At 38.4% G+C, this 20,169-nt stretch overlaps 1 protein-coding gene across 2 annotated transcripts in view; it reads right to left on the reverse strand.

The window, feature by feature from the left end:
* The window catches only part of CELF2 (CUGBP Elav-like family member 2), a 1,000,575-nt gene that overhangs the window by 761,945 nt on the left and 218,461 nt on the right, over positions 1 to 20,169 (reverse strand). For both annotated transcript variants that reach the window (XM_078154853.1, XM_078154848.1), the window contains exon 2: positions 4,412 to 4,462. The gene's annotated coding sequence lies outside the window, so the exon portion shown is untranslated. The remainder of the gene's footprint in view (positions 1 to 4,411; positions 4,463 to 20,169) is intronic.

Below are 20,169 nucleotides of genomic sequence, written 5' to 3' on the forward strand. Positions count from 1 at the left end.
TCCATCTCCTAAATCTGGGCATATTCTCTGGCTGTGTCCATGTCCATAATTCTCTTCCTCCTCACCTCTGCTTCCAATCGTCCCTGAATTTCTTCAAGTCCCAGCTAAAATCCCCTCCCCCATCTACAGGAAGCCTTTCTTGATAGCCCTCAATGCTAGTGGTTCCTCTGCCATCATCTGCAATTTATCATTCATACATATATATGTATATATGTATATATGTATATATAACATATAATATAATTTATATCATATATATGTACATATATATGCATATATAAGAGAATAGAATATGATATGCAATATTATATATAATTAGAGAGAGAGAGAGAGAGAGAGAGAGAGAGAGAGAGAGAACAAAGCTGTTTACATGGTGTCTGTCCTGTTAGACTGTGAGCTCTTTGGCAACAAGCTCTGTCTTTTGCTTTTCTTTATATCCCTAGTACTTGGTACAGTGCCTGGCATATAGTAGATGCTTAATAAATATTCACTGACAGACAATACCAAATTATTCTACAAATATGATATCAATTATAAGTTCTTTATTTTAGGTTTGGGTTTGGTTACCTGTGTATAACAAAGAGCCATGGAGAAGAAACAGATTGGCCAGCCTTATCAATTCAGCATCTCAATGGTCCAATTTCAGACTGACTTCCATCAAAATCAGTCTTTTTTACCTTGTGTGTCTCTATGTGCAAGACAAGAAGGAGAGCTAAACAATTACTCAGTGAATCTGATCGACCTTGAGAGACAGACTAGATTACTTAGGATCCAAATGTCAGTTGTAATTCAACAATGTTTATTCGTGTTTCACCCTTCCCCTTTGTTTCTATAGATATTTTTATTTTCTTAGGAAACACAGACCTCACACCTTTATAGCCAGGGTTTATGAAAAGGTGATTGGAAAACAAGCACTATTACAAAATTATGATGCAAAAGCCCATCAGGGTCTGATTTTTAGGCCTCATTTGACAGCACATTGCTGAAATAAGCTTAAAGATAAAGGTTGAAACCCTAGAACTTGGATGCACAATGATTTTATAGTCTGCCTAAACTGTCTTCTGCTAGTGGTGGGGTGAATCTACATAGATTATTATGTTTTGTTGTTAGGTTGCTCTTGTGTTACTTCTCTGTATTTTGCAGTCTATAATGAATTGTGATGTAAAGCTTTAAATCGTATTCTTTATATTGCATATTTTGTTTGTCATTTGGCAGCCAAATACCTTCTAATGCCTAAAGAAGGGCAAGAAATATGTCAATGTTTGGGCTCTACATTTTATGAAAGTATGGCTTGACTATTCTGAGTAACAACATTAGAAGAGATGTCGCCCTCTCTAGGACACAAAAGAGGGCACAGAGGCATAGACACTCATATAGACTATGCTATGTCCTTATCACGTTTCAGGTTTTTAATCAATGGATTTCACTTGCCCTGACAATCTTTTCTAAATACATTTAGTTATCAAGAATTTGATACTGTATTTCCTGGATCATTTGTGTTTGCTTTCCTATTTCCATAGGCTGTGCTGTGACCAAATGAAATTTATTACTGTATTGGAAGATCTCAAATTCCAATGGCCAAAGAGTTAGCTAGAGAGATGGCAGTTTTGAGTCCCTTTTGTTGATAATGTGGTTCATTATACTCTGGCATTTGTTTTATAAGACTTTATAATTTATGATTCCTCCTTCTCAGAATTATGGGCCAGAGCATGAAAGTTGGCTTAATTCAATGGCATTCTGGTTGCCATTTTTGAAACTTGTGTTGGTTTTGAACACCAGGAGGGAAAAAAAAGACTTACTTTTCCCTAATACCTAGGCTAAGATTCCAACTCCAGATGTGTCTTAAGTCTGGGACAGTGGGGAAATCTAACTGCCAAATTCAGCCTATGTATCCATTTTCCACAAACTGCTTACATTTGATACTGGCCTTTTTTGCCTTCATGTCAGCATAGAAATGATGCTAGAGAAGGTAATGATCTATGTTGGTAGGAGTTCCTAATCTAGGGTTTCCTTATGCCAGTGTAATCAAAGGTCCAGGTCCAGTCCCCAACCCTATGGCTCCTCCTAGTCACCCTAAATTGCCTTTTGCTTACAATCATTGGCTGTCAGGCGCTTAAAGTGGTATCCCTAAAGCATTATCCCTTTAGTCTTGAAGTTTAGATCCCCATTTAAATACAAGTGTGTAAGTAGACTTGAGTATATGGATGTGGTGGCTTGAGTGGATGGCCCTGAGTAGGGACAGAGACAAGAGGAGTAGTTTCTGAGAAAGACAGGTAACACTTGAAAGTGCCATCAGTCCTTTATACATTCATTTGACTGAAGGACTTTCAGGCAAGTTTTGATAGGTTAGGGAAAGAAAATAATAGGATTGTAGATTTAAAGCTAAAAAGAACCTTGGAGACCTTATAATCCAATCCTCTCGTTTTACAGATGAGGAAACTTAGGGTCAGAGAAATTAAGTGACATGACCAGGAGTTGAGCCTAGAATCCTAGGTCTTCCTGACTCTAGGGCAGCTAGGTGGCACAGAGAATAAAGTGCCCAGCCTAAAGTTAGGAGACTTATCTGAGTTCAAATCTGGCCTCCGATACTTATTAGCTGTGTGACCTTGGGCAAGTCACTTAATCCTGTTTGCCTCAGTTTCCTCATCTGTAAAATGAGCTGGAGAAGGAAATGGCAAACCAGTCCAGTATCTCTGCCAGCAAAACCCCAAATGGGGTCACAAAGAGTCGGACATGACTGAATAACTTCCTGACTCTAAGTCTTGCTCCCATGGGCTATGTCATGGTCTCACTCAAGATGGTATTTTGGGTCTGGGCAACGTAAGAAGGGACAGAAGAGGGAGGAAACTGCCAAAGAGAAGATGAGCAGCTTTGCCTATGTAACAATTTTGCTTTGTCTGCACTGTTATATCTCTATCTATGGCTTATGTACTCTCCCAATTACAGGAGACTAATGCTCAGATTAATGACTGCTCATAAACTATACCACGAGTAAACATTTTCCTTTCATAGATAGAGATCCAATACAGAAACAGTTCTGTCTATGGCCGTTAGATATGTGATGCATATGTATTTTAGTATTAAGTAACTTCTCTACTCCCCATCTGCGCTCTAATGCCATACCATATGTCACCTAACAAGGTATCTTCCATTATTCTTTTATTCAGTTCACTGCATGTTGTTCCTCCTGTCCCTTGAAAATTAGCCTGTCTGTAATCAGAAATCACTTCCACTCACAGTTCAATGCACCTACTATAGATGTGACAAATGCTTGTTTACTGGGCTGGTAATTGGATTAAAACATTGAAAAGAAACACAAATATGAAAGGTAATGAAAAATGAAAAAAAATCCGCAGGCGTAAAACTCAACACAACCCAAAGAAATTAAAAAACCCTAATGAATGAAAGTGCTATTAATAGGCATCATCTTTCATTAACAATGCTCTAGAGTGTGCAGGTCTTGCCATCGAATTGCAAAAGAGATTTAAGCCCCTCAGAAGAGAGAAAAAGAGGTTTATGAACAATCTTTATGAAACGATGGTCAGGAGATTGGTTAATTAGTTTCAATGCATCTTTGGGGCTCTGTTGGCCACTGGGCAGCCCTATAAATCTCCATGATGGCTGGATACAGGAACAGTAGGGATAGCTCAGCTGCAGTATTAAATTATTTAAGAGGGAGAATGGCTCTTTGCTTTAAGTTTGGTTCTAGTTTTTCAAATAGCCCTGGCCAGAAGTAAGCAAAAGAACATTTTATCTGTCCCTCCAGTCCTGATAACTATATGTGGTGTGGGAAAAGGCATATCAGTTGGAGTCAGAAAAGACATTGAGGTTAATCTTTACTTGGTAAACTATCTTGTCATTTTGGGAGACCACTGGGGAACCAGGAATATGACTTCTTCCATTCTCAAAAGTAAATCAGTGGATTTTATTCCCAGAACATGATAAGACATAAGCAAAATGCTTCTGACTGCCCTTGTTTGTTATTGTTAAGTCATAGAATGAAAGGAAAGTTAGAAGAATATGTGTCTAAAAAAAGGTCCAACATTGAGACAAGAGTAATAGTAACCCAACAGATGCAAAGATAAATTAAGAACAAATGAAATTTAACATGCCACCATGTAAACAAGATAGGAAGAGAAGTGAGTTAGGACCTAGAGTAAACCAAAAAGGAAAAAGAAAAGAAAAGAAAAAAAGGGAAGGAAAGGAAGGAAGGATGAAAGAAGAAAAAAGGAAAGAAAACTGAAAGAATAAGGGGGAAAAAACTCAGAAGGGAAATGACAGGAAACATCCTAGTACCACAAAGATTAAAAAGCAGAAAATGAAAGCCAAAGGACAAAACCACAAGCACATATTGTTTAGTAGCTACTATTCAGTCTGTCAATCAAAAATTCTCAATGAGAGGCAGACTTACCTTTTTGCCTGGGCAAACTCTTTATTCCTCTATTCCTCTAGCTCTGTAGACCTAAATATCAATAGAAATTAAAAAAAAATTGGTGCTCTGATTTTTAAAAACCATCATCTTTAGAAACCCCCCTAACGATTGTAGAGTTTCCTTTTATTTTTCCTGTTGCTTATTTTTCTCTTAGATTTTAGTTGGAATCAAGGAAATGCATGCCAATTAAGCAGGTGGGCCTAATTCTCTGGGCTGCCCTCATGAAAACCTCCCCCTCTACACATCTGAACTGAATGCTGAATTGTAAACTGAAATGGGAAGGGGTTGTATGCATGTGACTGATTCAGCTCTCATCAGGGTTTAAAAAATATGCTTTTAATATTAACATTTATAGGAGGGACTTCTTTCCAGAACAAAGAAACACTTAACCTTGGGGGCCTGTGAGATTTTGTCCCCCCTCCCCCACTTTCAAATAGAAGGGGAAGGAGAGAGAAAAATCAATGCCTTCATGTCTAAGGAAAAGACAGTCTAGTGGCTTAATATGGGGCTTCACTGGCACTTTAATCCTGAATAATGCCTAGTCACTCTGTTCAGATGATGCACCATGGTTAATGAAACCCTGTTTCCTATATATACATTGTTTTTTTGTTAGAACATTTTCAATTCTTGGTGAAAAACACAACCTTGTATTAACAAAAGCAGTTCTGTTCCCGAATGCTCAAAGAATTTCAGATGTGCTCAAACCAACAAATATTTTTGTGTCCCAATTCATTCATACCACATCTAGTGAAATAAATGTAGATGCACAGGTTTGTTTGCTCACTGGAGTAGGCTGGCTTTTCAAAGAAATGAAATGTTGTTATTTACAAAAGGTTTTACAAAGTGCTTTCACATCCATAACTCTATGAGGTGGACAGGTTTTATTATCTTTATTTAGTAGATATGGAAACCAAGGCTCTTAGAGGCTGAGTACCTTGACCAAAGGTAGGAAATAGCAGGGCTGTCATTCCTAACCCAGATCTTCACATTTCAAAGCCACTATTCTTTCTACTATACTTCAGCCACTCCTACTAGGAGGTACATACCCATGTGATTGTATTTCAGTGGCACTGGTTAAAGCCCCCAAACACAAAAGAAACCCTGCCATAATTAGTCTGCCTGATCCCTCACATGTCAGAATTAATGCTGTTAAATGGAAATATTTGAGAAAAGCCATATTTGATGCCTAATACTGGTATAAGTTTCTCAGATCCTTCCTTGGGATCTAGTTTTGATTGGGTGGGGAGAGAGAGGTGGTGGTAAAAAAGCATGAATTTGTTGGGTAAGGTTGAGGGCCATCAAGAGGGGAAAAAATATGTAAGAAGAGCTAGGGCTAGGGGAACTGACAATAAACTTCATTTATGTCACAATTTTGTCTCTAAGGTTAGCCCTGCACATGGGCATGACCCGGAGAGACAGTAAGGTTATATAACTCAAGATCATACGTGGAACTTCTTCATCACAATTTCTATGGTACTGAATTCTTTGATTAATGAGTTTGTGGGAAAATCTGATAGCTGAGGCTTGAAGATAATAAAAGAAAACATTTTGACAAAAATATTCAACCTTTCTGAGGAAACATCTCTCTAAATACTTAGAAAATACATTTTCCTCTCCAGAAATTGGACAGTATCTTTAATATTTAAAAAAAAATCTTCTATAACATTTGCACAATGAAATGAGTAAAATGGACAGTCAAGACTTCCCTTAAGGATATTTCATTTTAGATGGGTTGATCAAGTGAAACATCACCATGGGTTCTCATAACCCCAAGATTTGTACACATTAGAGTGGCTGAGTCAGCCACACAAGTATTTGATCTGCTCCATTTCTAGTGGCTTATCTAGAGATCTGGAAATTTATCTTATTTCACTATGAACCAAAATCCCCCCCCCCCACTCTCCCTACATGCCTGAACTGGGTAGGACTATAGAAATTAGATCTTTCAAATGTTTGACTGCTGACTTTCTACATTTGTTGTGGCTTGACCCTGATCCATAGGTTTTATGACAAATGACCTTAAGTTATTGTGCAAGTCATTCAAATCAATTCAATAAGCATTTATTAGGCACCTACCTTGTGCAAGGCACATGCTAGCCATCATTGTAATAATAGCTAATATTTACATAGCACTTTAAGGAGGCGGGGGATGAAATGATTTGTAAAGAGCAAAACTAGACAGAGAGTTCAAAAGAAGTGATCCCAAATAAGACTTGGAAGGTAGATGTGGACCAGATGGGGAAAGGCTGTTAATGACAGATTGAGGATCTTGAATTTTAATTGTAGGGAAACATTGAAAAGTTTCAGGCAGGTGAGTGACTTGATCTGATCTGCATTTTAGGAATATCAATTTGGCAACTATGCGCAGGATGGATTAGAGTGGGGTAAATGGTGGACACAAGGAAATTTATTAGGAGGCAATTACAACAGTTTAAATTAGAGTGGATAAGGGCCTGAACTGGGGTGGAAGTTGTGTGAATGTAGAGAAGAGGATAGATGTAAGAGATATTGCAGAGATGGGATCATCAGTTATGTAACTACTTGGATATAAATGGAGATGGAGAGAGAAAAGTTATGGATGATTCTAAAGTTATTTGTGTGGTTGACTAGGCAGATGGAGATAAAATCAACAGAAAGGAGAATTGTGGAGGAGGGATGGATTTGGGGGGTGGAGAGAATGTAATGAAATCTGTTTTGGACATGTTGAGTTTGAGATGCCTATGGAATATCCATATGGAGACCTCCCCCATGTAGTTGGAAACGAAGGCTTGGCATTCAGGAGGTTATGACTAGATGCATAACTGGGAGTTCTCTCCATAGAGATGATCACTGAAATTATGAATGCTAAAGAGATTAACAAAGGATGGGGAGCACAAGGAGAAGGGAAGAAGCCCAGAAAAGAAACCCTAGGGGATGCCCATAGTTAGCAGGCAGAATATGGATGGTGATCCTGCAAAGGAGACTGGAAAAAGAAGCAGTACAATGGTCAGAGAAGAACCAAGACAGAGCAGTGTCAGAAATGCCAAAGAAGGAGAGAACATGCAAGAAGAGGGGTGATAAAACCTCCAGGCATGGTGACTCAACCAATGAGATTGAAGACTCCTTGCAGGTAGACACCCTGCCATCTCATCAGTCCCCTACAGGACCTAGCATGTTCTGGGAATGGTCAGCACTCACTGAATGATTGAAATGCTTACTTTCCACTCAACAAAGATGGATTTAAGCCTGTGAAAGCTGAAATCTTTTCACTTTTACTTTTGGATACATACATACACCATTTTCATTCCTTTGAAATCTTAGTGCATTCCTATCCAGTGGCTTGGAAGAACTCACGTTTGGAAGCTGTTACAAATTAATAGCCTACTGTTGCCTTCTGCACAGTGAACAGCATCTTGAGACTAGATGGAAATTCTTGACAGAAACCTCCATGGTTGCCTAACACATTGGTTGAGTTTCTGAAAGCAATCAGATTGACAGTTTGCAAGTTGATTGTCAAGCAATTGGATTTCATGCTCCATAGAATTCCGTTGTTCATGAAGCCAAAAGTAGCAGACCAACATTGATTAGTCTTCATATTCTGGCTATGTGAACAATGGAATCAGTCTGACCCCAAGGCACCCTGTTCACTCTCTTGGTAGTTTCCTGAAGCGATAATAATTCACACTTACTTAGGGTTTCAAAGTTTACAAAACACTTTCCTCACAATCACCTCAGCAAGTGGAGTGCACAAGTATTTTTATGCCGATTTTGCAGATGAGAAAACTGATGCTCACAGAGGTTGTCAGTTGGTTACAAAGTTGCTGTCAGAGCCAAGTATTGAACCAAAGCTTCCTGACACTGGGTATTTTTACAACATTATTTTTGCCTTTTAACCACATTTATATTGATTTGATTGAACTCTCAAGACATAGCCATTGTCTAGGGAGAGACCACAATTTCTGCAAACAAGCAATTCATACGCGTTGCTGGGAACTGTTCCAAGAAGGACTTTCACGCACTGTTGCATTCCCTTTTGCCAACAGAGGCTGCAAATAACCCTTCAAAACAGCTGCCATATTGCCAGAAGTGGCAATGACTTCTGTGAAGCTGCCATATCATTCATTTACTGCTGCCAGAGACCCAGCAGCCAGCATCCCAGTGATGGGGTAGAAAAAGGACTCAACTCAGTGGCAGTGCCCATAAATCATGCAGCTCACTTAGCCAGTATATAAATGGCCTTAATTTGGTTTCCCTGTAATCTTGATGATAAAAGTAGTGAGATCCTCCCAAAGTGTTACAATAACACCCTGCAACTAAAGCCCACCTGTCCCAAGAGAACCAGCCTGGCAGGTGAGTTTCCTTAGGCTACCTAGTGCTGCAGTCATCAGTACCTTACATCTGTCAAGCAAAACAGGTAGCAGCTGGGCTGAAGCAGCCTGTTTTTTGAGACTGTATTTTAAAAAGAGCTTGCTAATGTTAATAAATGAAGGCAATTAAAGGTTAAGCAACTAGGGTTACTGTGATCAGGCCCTCTGAATAATGAAAGTTTACAAAGGCCAAGCCAATTAAATTCACTGAATTAAAATTAGTATGTTCAATACTGTTCTACTGAAATCCTACTCAGAAGCCTCATCTTCGGATGAATGTGACTGTGCAATGCTAGACAGGCAAATCGCAAGCTCAGAGAGGTCCTATAAGTGCAAAGGGTGGAAGGATTAGCCTTGCAATAGGTTGTATAGCTGTTCAACAAAGGAATCAACTGAGTGCTGAAAGGTTCATTGCCAGAAGGTCGCCCAGTGTTGAGCTCCTTTCTCCTTCAGCAACTCTTGAATATTGTATTATCAGGGATGATGGATCATAGAAGCATAGATTTAGAGCTGAGAGGGACCTCAGAGGCCATCAACTTCACCTCCTTATTTTACAGATAAAGAAATTGATGAAGTCACACTAGTTAAGCTATAATTTGAATTCTGGTCCTATGACCCCAACTTCAGTATTCTTTCCATGTTGGTGGAGAGGGTATGAGTAGTGTTGTATTTATATATATATATATATATATATATATGTGTGTGTACATATATATATAAATATATGTATACATATATACATATGTGTGTATGTACGTATATGTATATATGTATATATGTGTATGTATATGTATATATGTACATATATGTGTATATATGTGTTTTATAGGCTATTAGTTAACAGAAATCTAAAGTTTTTAAGTATTCTGAGCTGTCTGATTGTGTAGCATTGATGTAAACAGGTCCTTAGTGATTGTTGATGGAGTTACATGTTCAGCCTAATGCGGAGGTTATTTGATTAATCAGCAATGCAGGAGTTTGCATTTTTTCAGAAATGATTTTAACACATTTTTTGTAGATTTTCATTTCTGACCAGAACTTGAAATTATGTACCATCTGTGTGTGTGTGTGTGTGTGTGTATGTTATGCATGAGTATGTGAATGCCTTTATTGTCCTCTCTAGCAACTAAGATCCAGGGTATGTGAAAATAATTACAGAATCTAAGAGTATGAATTGTCATCCAATCTGATATGTATAAGGACAAGAATCTGGCTTTCCTCAGAAGACTTCTGGTGATAGCATAACCCACCACAATAACAATCAGGAAGGATCTAGGGCTTCATCAACAAGGGTGTCAGCATAGGGAACTCCCTCTGTAGGAACCTCCTCCACCAACACAGATCTCAACTTGTATTGACTTATGAATTAGCAGATAAATCCAAGGGAGTTGTTTTCTGTTTAGTAATGTCTGACTCTTTGTGATCTCATTGTGGGTTTTCCTGGCAAAGATACTGGAGTGGTTTGCCATTTTCCTCTCCAGCTCATTTGACAGATGAAGAAACTGAGGCAAACAGGGTTAAATGACTTGCCCAGGGTCACACAACTATTAAGTGTCTGAGATTGGATTCGAACTTAGATCTTCCTCACTCCAGGCCTGAAGCTCTATCCACTGCCCCACTTGTATATCACTTTAAAGTTTCCAAACTTCAGGTCATTTGGACATTGAGATAGCCCTTTGGGGTTTAGTCATCCACATTTCACTGCTAAGGAAAAAACTCAGAGAGTTTTACCTCTTAATCTGAGAGGCTAAAGTGACCTGTCCATGATCACACAGCAAATTTCAGAAACAGCATTTGAACCTAGGTTTTCCTGACACTGGCAGCTCATTACCATTTTTAGATAGCTCTAATTATTAGGAAAAACTTTTCCCCACTTCAAGTCTAATTCTTTTCCTCTGGTCCTCTTAGCCTTAATGGGGTATACTGTAGCTTGGACAAAGACCTATATTCTTTTATAATATACAGTAAACTAATTAGATATCCTAATTGCATCATGATAGTAGTAGAGTTTTGTGGAAAGCCAAATTTAGAGAGGTAAAAAGTTAGAATTTTAGTCCCAGACTTACCATTAACTAAATGATACAGGATGAGTTAGAAAACCCTACCAAGCCTCAGTTTCTCTACCTGTAAAATGGGAATACTAAAGGATGGTCTTTTTTTCATAAATATTAGAAGTATTAAATTTGAGCATATATACATATATATATATATGTTTATATATACACACAGATGTTGTAATAAAATATTCCCCTCAAACCCTTCTCACTTCCTAAATTCCCTATTTCTATGGAAGATACCAACATCCTTCCAATTACCCAGGTTAGCATCCGTTCAATCACTCAGCAGCCCTTCCTTCTCTCTGACCTCTTACACCCAATTGGTTCCCAAGTCTTGTTGATTCTTTTTCCACATACACGTCCTATCTCTTCCTCTTTCCTTTCCTAGTTACTGCCCTAATTCAAGTCTTCATCATGTATCATCTCAACCATTTCAATAGCCTCCAAGTGAGTTTTCCTGACTTCAGTGTCTCTCTTTTCCAATCCATCCTTCACTCAGCTGCCAGAGTGATATTCCAGAAGCACAGGTCTGATGCCTTCATTCCTGTGCTTCAAAAGCTCCAGTGATTCCATCTTATATCTCAGATAAATTGTAACCTTCTCTGTTTGGCCTCCAAAGCCTACAAGTCTAGCTCCGGCCTACCTCTAAAGGCTTACAGTGCATTCGTCTCTATATGTTCTGTGTAACAGCCTGTTTGCTGTTCCCCATGTACAACATTCTATTTGTTCTCTCTTGCTTTTTGCCCAGAGTGGTTCCCTTGCCTGGAATGGACTGTCTCCCAACTTCCACCTCACAGAATCCCCAGTTTCTTCCAAATTTCAGCTTCAGGGGCACCTTTTATAGGAATCCTATCTTGATCCCCAACTATCATACCCAGTTCCTACTGACTTGCCCCCTAGAAATTAATTTACATTTGATTTTCTATGTACATATAGTTTCCCCCTAAAAAGTGACTTAGGGACAGTATCTCTTTTGGTTTTGACTTCATATCCCCAGCATCAAGCATGAGGCCTGGCATGCAGTAAATACTTAAAGCTTTGTTACTGAAAGTTTCAATGAAACCACTCTTAACTGCAAAACAAGTATTCAGGACTTTAAAATCATCAGTTCTTTCTGTACTTAACTTTTAGGAGGAGTAAAAAGCTTAACACGGACTTATTAAAAATAACAACTAACTTTCAGGCTATGTACTTTATTTACAAAGGTTACTGATGTTCAGAGTGATCATCCTCAGGTGCTTTAAGATTCTTATTTATGAAACAAAAAATTGTATCTCTATTCAGGGCCCCTTTCCTGCCTATTGCCCATGGTGCAAAAATCCCTACTAAAAGCTCTGATTTTTCCATTCCACTCCATTGTCTCATTAAAACCTCAGTGAACTAGAATGCTCAAGAAATGGGGTGGGTTTAATGACTCATTTTCTGATTGATTAAAGTCACATCTTTTCTAATTTCAGTCTTTATTTTCAAACAGACTTTTTTTTTTTGGTTAGGCAATGGGGTTAAGTGACCTGCCCAGGGTCACACAGCTAGCAAGAATTATGTGTCTGAAACTGGATTTGAACCCAGGTCCTCCTGACTCTAGGGCCAGTGCTCTATCCACTGTACCACCTAGCTGCTCCTCAAATAGACTTTTGAAGTGTTTTAGTTAATTTTCCTGCTTACAAGAACAGTAGTCATGGCTATCAAAATCTCAATGATAGGGGCAGCAGGAGTGGCTGGGGGGAGAGGAGGAACATTTTCTAATCTGAGAATAAGTACCTGGATCCCAGGTACTTGTAGATAATGGCATGCTGGTAAATGTTTAACAACCAGTTCTCTGGAAAAAAATGTATATATGACACACTTTTAAAGTTTAATTTCTGCTATTAACATTTATTCCATCACTTTCTTAAGTCTAGATAATCAATGAAACAATAGCTCAAACCCTTCTTTGTAGCACACACTGATTTTTGAGGTATAATCATTTACACTGAAAATTTAACAATTGGCACTCCTGATCCAGGTCAAGCTGGTTTCAGCACACTGCTTTGTAGAGTTCCAAGCATAATCACATGAAGGAGTGATCATATAGGTTGTATTTCCTTCAAATACAAAGAAGACTCAGAGGGGACAGGATAGCTATCTTCAAGTATCTGAAGGGCCCAGAAAGCAGAACCAAGAACAGGTAGAATTTTCAAAAACAGAATTTTATATTAATAATGATGATGAAAATAACTACCATTTATGAAGTGATTTAAGGTCTACAAAGCACCATATGTATGTATTATGTATATGTGCATGTACAAACACACACACACACACATATATATACATATATATTCTCATTCACTCTTCACAATAACCATGTGTGGTAAGAGCTTATTCCCATGTTACAGATGAGGAAACTGATACTTAGGTTAAGGTGACCTGTCTAGGGTCACACAGCCAGTAATTTCTGAGGTAAGATTAAAACTCTGGTCTTTCTTACTCCAAGTCCAGCTCTGTCCCCATTGGGCCAAACTGCTTGAACTTAGGCTTAATGACAGGAAACCATCAGTAAAAATTGAGCTGTCCCAAACGGTATATGAATAGACTGTTTTGGTATATGATGGGTTCCCCCTTATTATAGGTCTTCAATCAGAGGCTAGATGATAAACCATGAGTTATGTTCACATAGGGATTCATTTCTGGTATAGGTCAAAATGTGGGGGCAGCTAGGTGGCGCAGTGGATAGAGCACTGGCCCTGAATTCAGGAGGACCCGAGTTCAAATCCAGCCTCAGACACATAACCCTAGCTGTGTGACCCTGGGCAAGTCACTTAACCCCATTGCCTAGCTAAAAATAAATAAATAAGTAACAGATAAACAAACAAACAAATGAATAAATAGATAATTGAATAAATAAATAAATAAGCAAGCAAACAAATAAATAAATAGATAAATGAATGAATGAATAAATAGATAGATAAACAAAATGTGTTCCCTTGCGACTCTGAAATTCTCTGATTCTCTGACTTGTGTGAAAAGTCTATTTTCTTCCACACATTCATCCAAGTGGTGTTTTAGAAAGACAACTGAATGAAGCCATCCTGAGGACAAGACTAAAAGCAAGCAGTGTCATGCCCCAAGTAGACTAAATCCAATTCAATTTAAAACATTTATTGAGATTGTGTCCACATACGATGTGTCTTAGCCAATGCTAGATAGAGATTGGAAGCCCAAATTAAAACAGCCCCTTCCCCAGGGAGATCACATTTTATTGAAGGACAATTATATCAAAGAACATTTATGACAATTGCCAAGTTCCTGAACAGATGGAGAACTGTCTCCTAAAACCAAAAAAGACAGAGTAATAACTTTTTAAAGGCAGAACCAGTGGATTCTATAGGCTGACAGAACTGGAATATGAATGAAAGTTACATGGAAGATCTTAAAAATGTACCCAGAGATATCAGGGTCCATAGTTGCTCAGTTTAAATCTAATCTAATAAATGAGGTTGTTTAACTATGTGGGCCAACTTGTCTGTTCCAAATCCTCTCTTAAGTCAATTCAGTTTAAAACAACAATAATTAGTTGGAATGCTTTTCTGGGTATATTGATTGTCTTCCTCCACCCCATTTTTATACATGTGAACTGACTAGTTAATTCTGTCAAAATGGTTGAACTGGTTATGTGTAGAGAGAGCCTTCAAGTTAACTTCAGATAGAAAAGGGAAAAGGCCCTTGGAGTATTCCTGACTGGGAAATAGTGTGGGATATGCATCACACATGTGGAAAGACTCCATTTTATTTCAATTTGATCTTCCCATTCCACAATGCATGCTTATCCTCAGTGTTCCAGCGTATTTGGGTCTGATGCGAACACTCAAATAGGCACTTTTGGAAATGTGATTTGCATAAGCCCATACACCGACTGGCATTTAAAAGATCCGTCAATAAGCGTAATATTGTTCCTGTAGATATAACAAAAAAGGCTCCTTAGACATTCCCGGGACAAATTCAATAAACTCAGGCTAACGTGCTGTTTAAGTGATAGAGAACACTTCCATGCCAATTTACAGTTGTGACCAGGCTTGGGACTATTCGTGAGGCCTTTTGTGTTTAAAAAATAACACCATTTCAATTTGCTGTCATCTGTAAACACAAGCCCAGCAGTCACTAGTACAGATGGGTATTATTTATTTGGAAGGCAGAAAAATTAGGGATGTATTCTGAATACATCATTTTCCAAAACAAAAAAGGCCTGTTCAATTTTTGTAACATGCAGGGTTGTAGGCAATGGCCTGGGAAGCTGATCCCAAGCACTCTCCTGAGTCTACTACCTTATTAAAAAAAAATGCTACACTGGTGTGTGCCAGCAATGTGGCTAACAAGGACAACCACTGAGGTTGTAATGCTGGTTTAAAAACTATGGTCATAGCATGCACCTTCTCGAGCTGATACCCTAAAATATTTTGTAAATAAGCAAACAGCTTTCTTTTGGGTATCCCTCCCCTATTCCCTGACCCCTTTCTCCTTTCTTTTTTATTCCTTTATAGGACCTCATATATACATGTATGTGTGTATGTCTGAGTGAAAGAGAGCCAGTGTAATGAAAGCTGGGCTAGATTTCCAACAAGGTGTAGTGGTAACCTCACTGAACTTAGAGTACCTGCTTTTAGACAAGGAAAGAATTCTCAAAGATCAGCTAATGCCTAAACAAGAATACCTTCTATAAGAAGTCATTAAGTGGCTGATTCTGACTCTTCCTGACTGTGTTAGACTAGAAAAAAAAGTCTTTATTTCACCTCTCTGATCATCCGTTTCCTCATCTACTGTAAAATGGGGATAAGCTGGATTTTTAGTCAGAGGAACTGGATTCAAATCCAGTTTTGCTATTTATATCTATATGACTTTGGCAAATTGCTTCACTTCTTCACTTCAGTTTCCCTCTATATGTAATTAAGAGGGTGGACCAAATGACCTCGGAGGTCCCTTCTTACTCTAAATATATGATTATATAATTTTGTTACCAATTACACTAAATATCTTTCTGAGAGATAACACGGAATTGTCAACTGAGGGCCAGCCTTTGACTCAGGAAAACCTGGGACCAGTGTCCTCTCGCTGTGTGACCACAGGCAAGTCCTAAGTAGTGAAGATTTAGAGCATCTAAAAGCCTGAGAAAGCAGCAATGTTGGGTAGGGTTAGGACTTCTTGGTTTCAGTTAAGAAGAGTTCTGCTGAAAAAAAAAGTACCCTTTTCTTCTTGATTGGAGTAGGTGAAGTCTTTTATTTGCTTAGTTAGATGCCATATGTTTGAAGTGAATTTCTGTTCCCAAGGCAGGGAAACTCAAAACTATGAAATCAACTGATATTAGGCAGCAGCAGACAAGACTTCAAGAGAAAACAACAGATAGATGCTGAGCCCCAGTGCTAAGATCTTTGGTTTATCTTTTAAGAGATAGCATGACTCCAGTATAGAAGAATCCCTCTCATAATAGGATTTCCTCAAGGATTGGTAATGGTAGATCCCTAGTCAGATGTGTCCAGATGAAAATGAATAACTGGAGCAGCTAGATGGTACAGTGGATAGAGCACCGGTCCTGCATTCAGGAAGACTTGAGTTCAAATCTGACCTCAGACACTTGTTACTTACTAGCTGTGTGACCCTGGGAAAGTCACTTCACCCCATTGCCTCGCAGAAAAAAAATAACTGTATGTTACATATATTATGTTAGAGTGACGTCCTGCTCAGGTATGGGTTGGACTGCTTGTCCTCTGAGATCCCTTTCAATTCTGAGATTCTGTTGCTCTGGTAGGATTTCACTGGTCTCAAGAAAAGATTGGAACCCGGGATGATTCTTTCCAGCTTTGTTGAATCTACTACAATTTGGGAGACCAGGAATTAATCTGGGTTACTAACAAGTCTCAAGGCTTAACTGTTGTACATATGTAACACGTGCATTCTAAGACATATGTGTCTGTCTATGGATGCTTTTTGCTTTTTCTTAAACTAACATTAGGTACTTTCTCCTCAAAAGTCATTTATAGCCCAATAGAGAATTAACTTCATCCTCAAATCATTTGTGGAAGTAGCAAAATGATCATAAATTAATTTTTATTTCCATGAGATTTTCCATGCACATTCCTTTACTGTGACCCTGGGAACAAATTTTGACCTTTGCAGCCCTTTCAATCAATTTGACATTAATTTTTTTCTTTATTTTTTAACAGGTTTTCACTGTGCTTACTGAACAATACAGGGGCCCTGGGGACCGAAATAACACCTGTACAATGCCCATGAATTTTAACCAAAGACTGCAGGGCTAGGTGATTAAAAGCTTTGAATTTTCAAAGAGCCAACATGATTAATCCAGGACCACGGTGCTGAGTGGCTTCATACTGGCTTCATTTGTAGGTATTGTTATTTTTCTTGGTTATATTTGATTTGCTGGAAAGATGGTTTTAGCTTGTACAGTAAATCTGGCGATCTAGCTGCTACTGAAAAAAAAATCTTACTCTACTACCTGAATTACCTTAATTTGTCAACTTTAAAAAATGGCCTGAGCCTAGTCAGTGTGAGAAATAGAAATTCAATGCCAAGTAGTTTTGCAGCAGGTGTTGAGAATGAAGGGAGATTAGCTCGAGTTGCCTAAACAGTCACTAGATTAAATCAGATCATAGAATCCCAATGAGCCGACTGCAGATAAATAGAACTGGGACCATTTCTAAGTGAAATGGACCTTTAAACTGACCCATTTATAATACAAACCCAAACTTTGGATTCAAACCAGGAAAATTTCAGTTATATCATTTGCAGGTCATTCAAGGTCTGATTTATCTATTGTTTTGTTCAGCTGTCCATTCTATAAATGTTTATTGAAAACCTACTATAAAATTAGAAAAAAAAACCCAAACCACCCTATAATCTATGATCCTTAGCATCAATATTTTTGGAAGGAAAAAACATATGCAAATGAAAAGTTAAATAACAACACTAGGGCTTTCATTGGAAAGGCGGATACTCTGGTACCTTGCAAGGACTTGATACTTCAGGAGAATTTCATTTTCTTCTTTTTCCTGGTATGCTTAGTGCTGAGAGAATGTGATTTCTGGATAGATAAGCATATGGTGGTAGGAATTTTTTTTTTTTAAAAAGCAAGAAGATGAGATGAAGAAAGAGAAAGAAGCAATGACTGCTGTAATTGGGGCACTCTACAAGTGATGTCCCAAGCAGCCATGATGGGGCAAGCAATAATTGCATCCTTGTGCAGGGGAGACACTGAAGCAGCCAAGGGGATCTTTGTTCCCATCCTGCTCAGCTACAGTTAGCAGAATACTGAAGAAGCCTACATCTGGCGGGCCTAAGAGTCCCACAACTATCTGAGGCATGCAGTACAATCAACATACTCTAAAATCTTGTGCTTTCTGCTAATGCCACGCCTGTGAATGACTGCCTAGTCTCTCCTCTCACGCTGTATTGAAGAGGAATGGGAATGCCTGGATTCTAGCCTAGCGATGAGGAGTGGAAAGTTGAGAAAGAAAACAAGTTCCAGCTGAAATCAATGACCATTTGTTATATTATCTGAGGCTTGCTGCTTCTTAATAGTGCTGTTAGTCATGTTTTTCCTAATTGAATTAAGTTTTTGCTTTTGGCCATGAGATGAAGATCAAGGGATTTGTTAACAGCTGGATCTAAGAGGAGCCAGTTTCCTGTGCCTTTTTGTAACTTTTGACCCTTGTTCTTTGTTCCTGTAACTGGGGCCAACAAGAAAAAGTGTAAGCCTTCTTCCACATGACAGCCCTTCAAATACTGGAGGAATGTTGTCACATTCCCTCTAATTCTTTTCTTTTCCAGTCTAAACACCCATAGTTCCTTTGACTAATCTTTGTATCATTTGATCGTGATTGCTTTCACCATTTTAGTCTTCCTTCTGTATATGTTCTCTAGGAAACACGTCACAAGGGCAGCTTAGACACTGTGGATAGAGAGCTGAACTTGGTAGAGCTGGACTCAAGTTGTGCCTTAGACACTTATTAGTTGTGTGACTCTGAGCAAAGTACAAACCTCTTTGTGCTTCAGTTTCCACATCATTTCTTTTCCTTCTTTTTTTCTTTTTCCAGACCTCTGATTTCATTCATGTAGCAAACCCTCTCTATCAATGCAGGTTAGCAACTGCTTCATAACCAGTTGCCATAGAGATTGGCCTTGAGTACTTAGAATGTAAGGGACTTGTCCAGGGCAACCAAGTCCTATGTGTCAGAGGCAGGACTAGTACCTCTCCTGACTCTCAGGTCAGTGCTTTATCGATGAAGCCACATTGCCTCTCTCCTCTATAAAATGAGGATACTAATAGCACCTCTCCATGGATGCTGCGAGGATCAAAGGAGGTAACATGTGGAAAGTACACAGCAAACCAAAAAGTGCTATATAAATGGGACATAGTATTATTATTTCTAGAATACTAGGGCCAGAACTTAATACATTACTTCAGAAAGGTCTTACCAGGGTGGGATATGGTAGAAAATGTTTGGGTCTTGATTCTGTCATTAAACATGTTAGCTATCACTTCTAGTTTTATGTCACTTACAATTATGATAAGAATACCATCTACCCCTTTAATTAATTTATAAAAATTAGACTTTACATATGGGTCCTTGGGGAGCCGTAGCAGAGCCCATATTCCAGGCTGACAACTAACCATTAATGAGTGTTTTGGAGATCCAGCCATTCAACTAATTCTAATTAATCTAATTGTACCTCTCTCACTCTCCTTATCTATCCATAAGAATAGCATGGAAGACGTTGTAAATGCTTTGCAAAAACATGAGTGAATTATATTTATAGTATTCTCTTGATTTGCCAGTCTAGAATTCATGAAAAAAGATGATGATATTCAGCTAGCAAGAACCATTCTAGAAGGAGCTATATTGGCTCTGGTTCTTTGTGATTGTGACTCCTTTTCCGTTATGTTCGCTAACCCCCTCTTAATTATACTTTTAGAATCTTTCTAGGAATCAGAGTCAAAGTAAATGACCTGCAGGTTGCAGACTTCACTTTTTTCTTTTTATTTCCTTTTTAAGAAAACTAACATATTTCCCTTTTTCTAATCCCGCTATATCTTAGGTAAACTGCTGGCCTATCTCTCACCACTGATGTTGTTATTTTGAACTCAAAGGAAAGACTTCATATTAATTCTTGTTATATATCAGCTTATAAAATTTAACCTAATATTCTAACCTTTCGAGATCTTTTTGGATCCAATATGCTATCTTGCTTTTTAAACTTTGTTCTAAAATATCATGTTGGGGGGGCCACTTTTGCTTAATCTTACAGATTTTCATTAATTATTCTAATACAACTGATTTTG

This window comes from Phascolarctos cinereus, unplaced genomic scaffold, assembly GCF_003287225.1.
Source record: "Phascolarctos cinereus isolate Bilbo 61053 unplaced genomic scaffold, phaCin_HiC Scaffold_1;HRSCAF=81, whole genome shotgun sequence".
Taxonomy (NCBI): Eukaryota; Metazoa; Chordata; class Mammalia; order Diprotodontia; family Phascolarctidae; genus Phascolarctos; species Phascolarctos cinereus.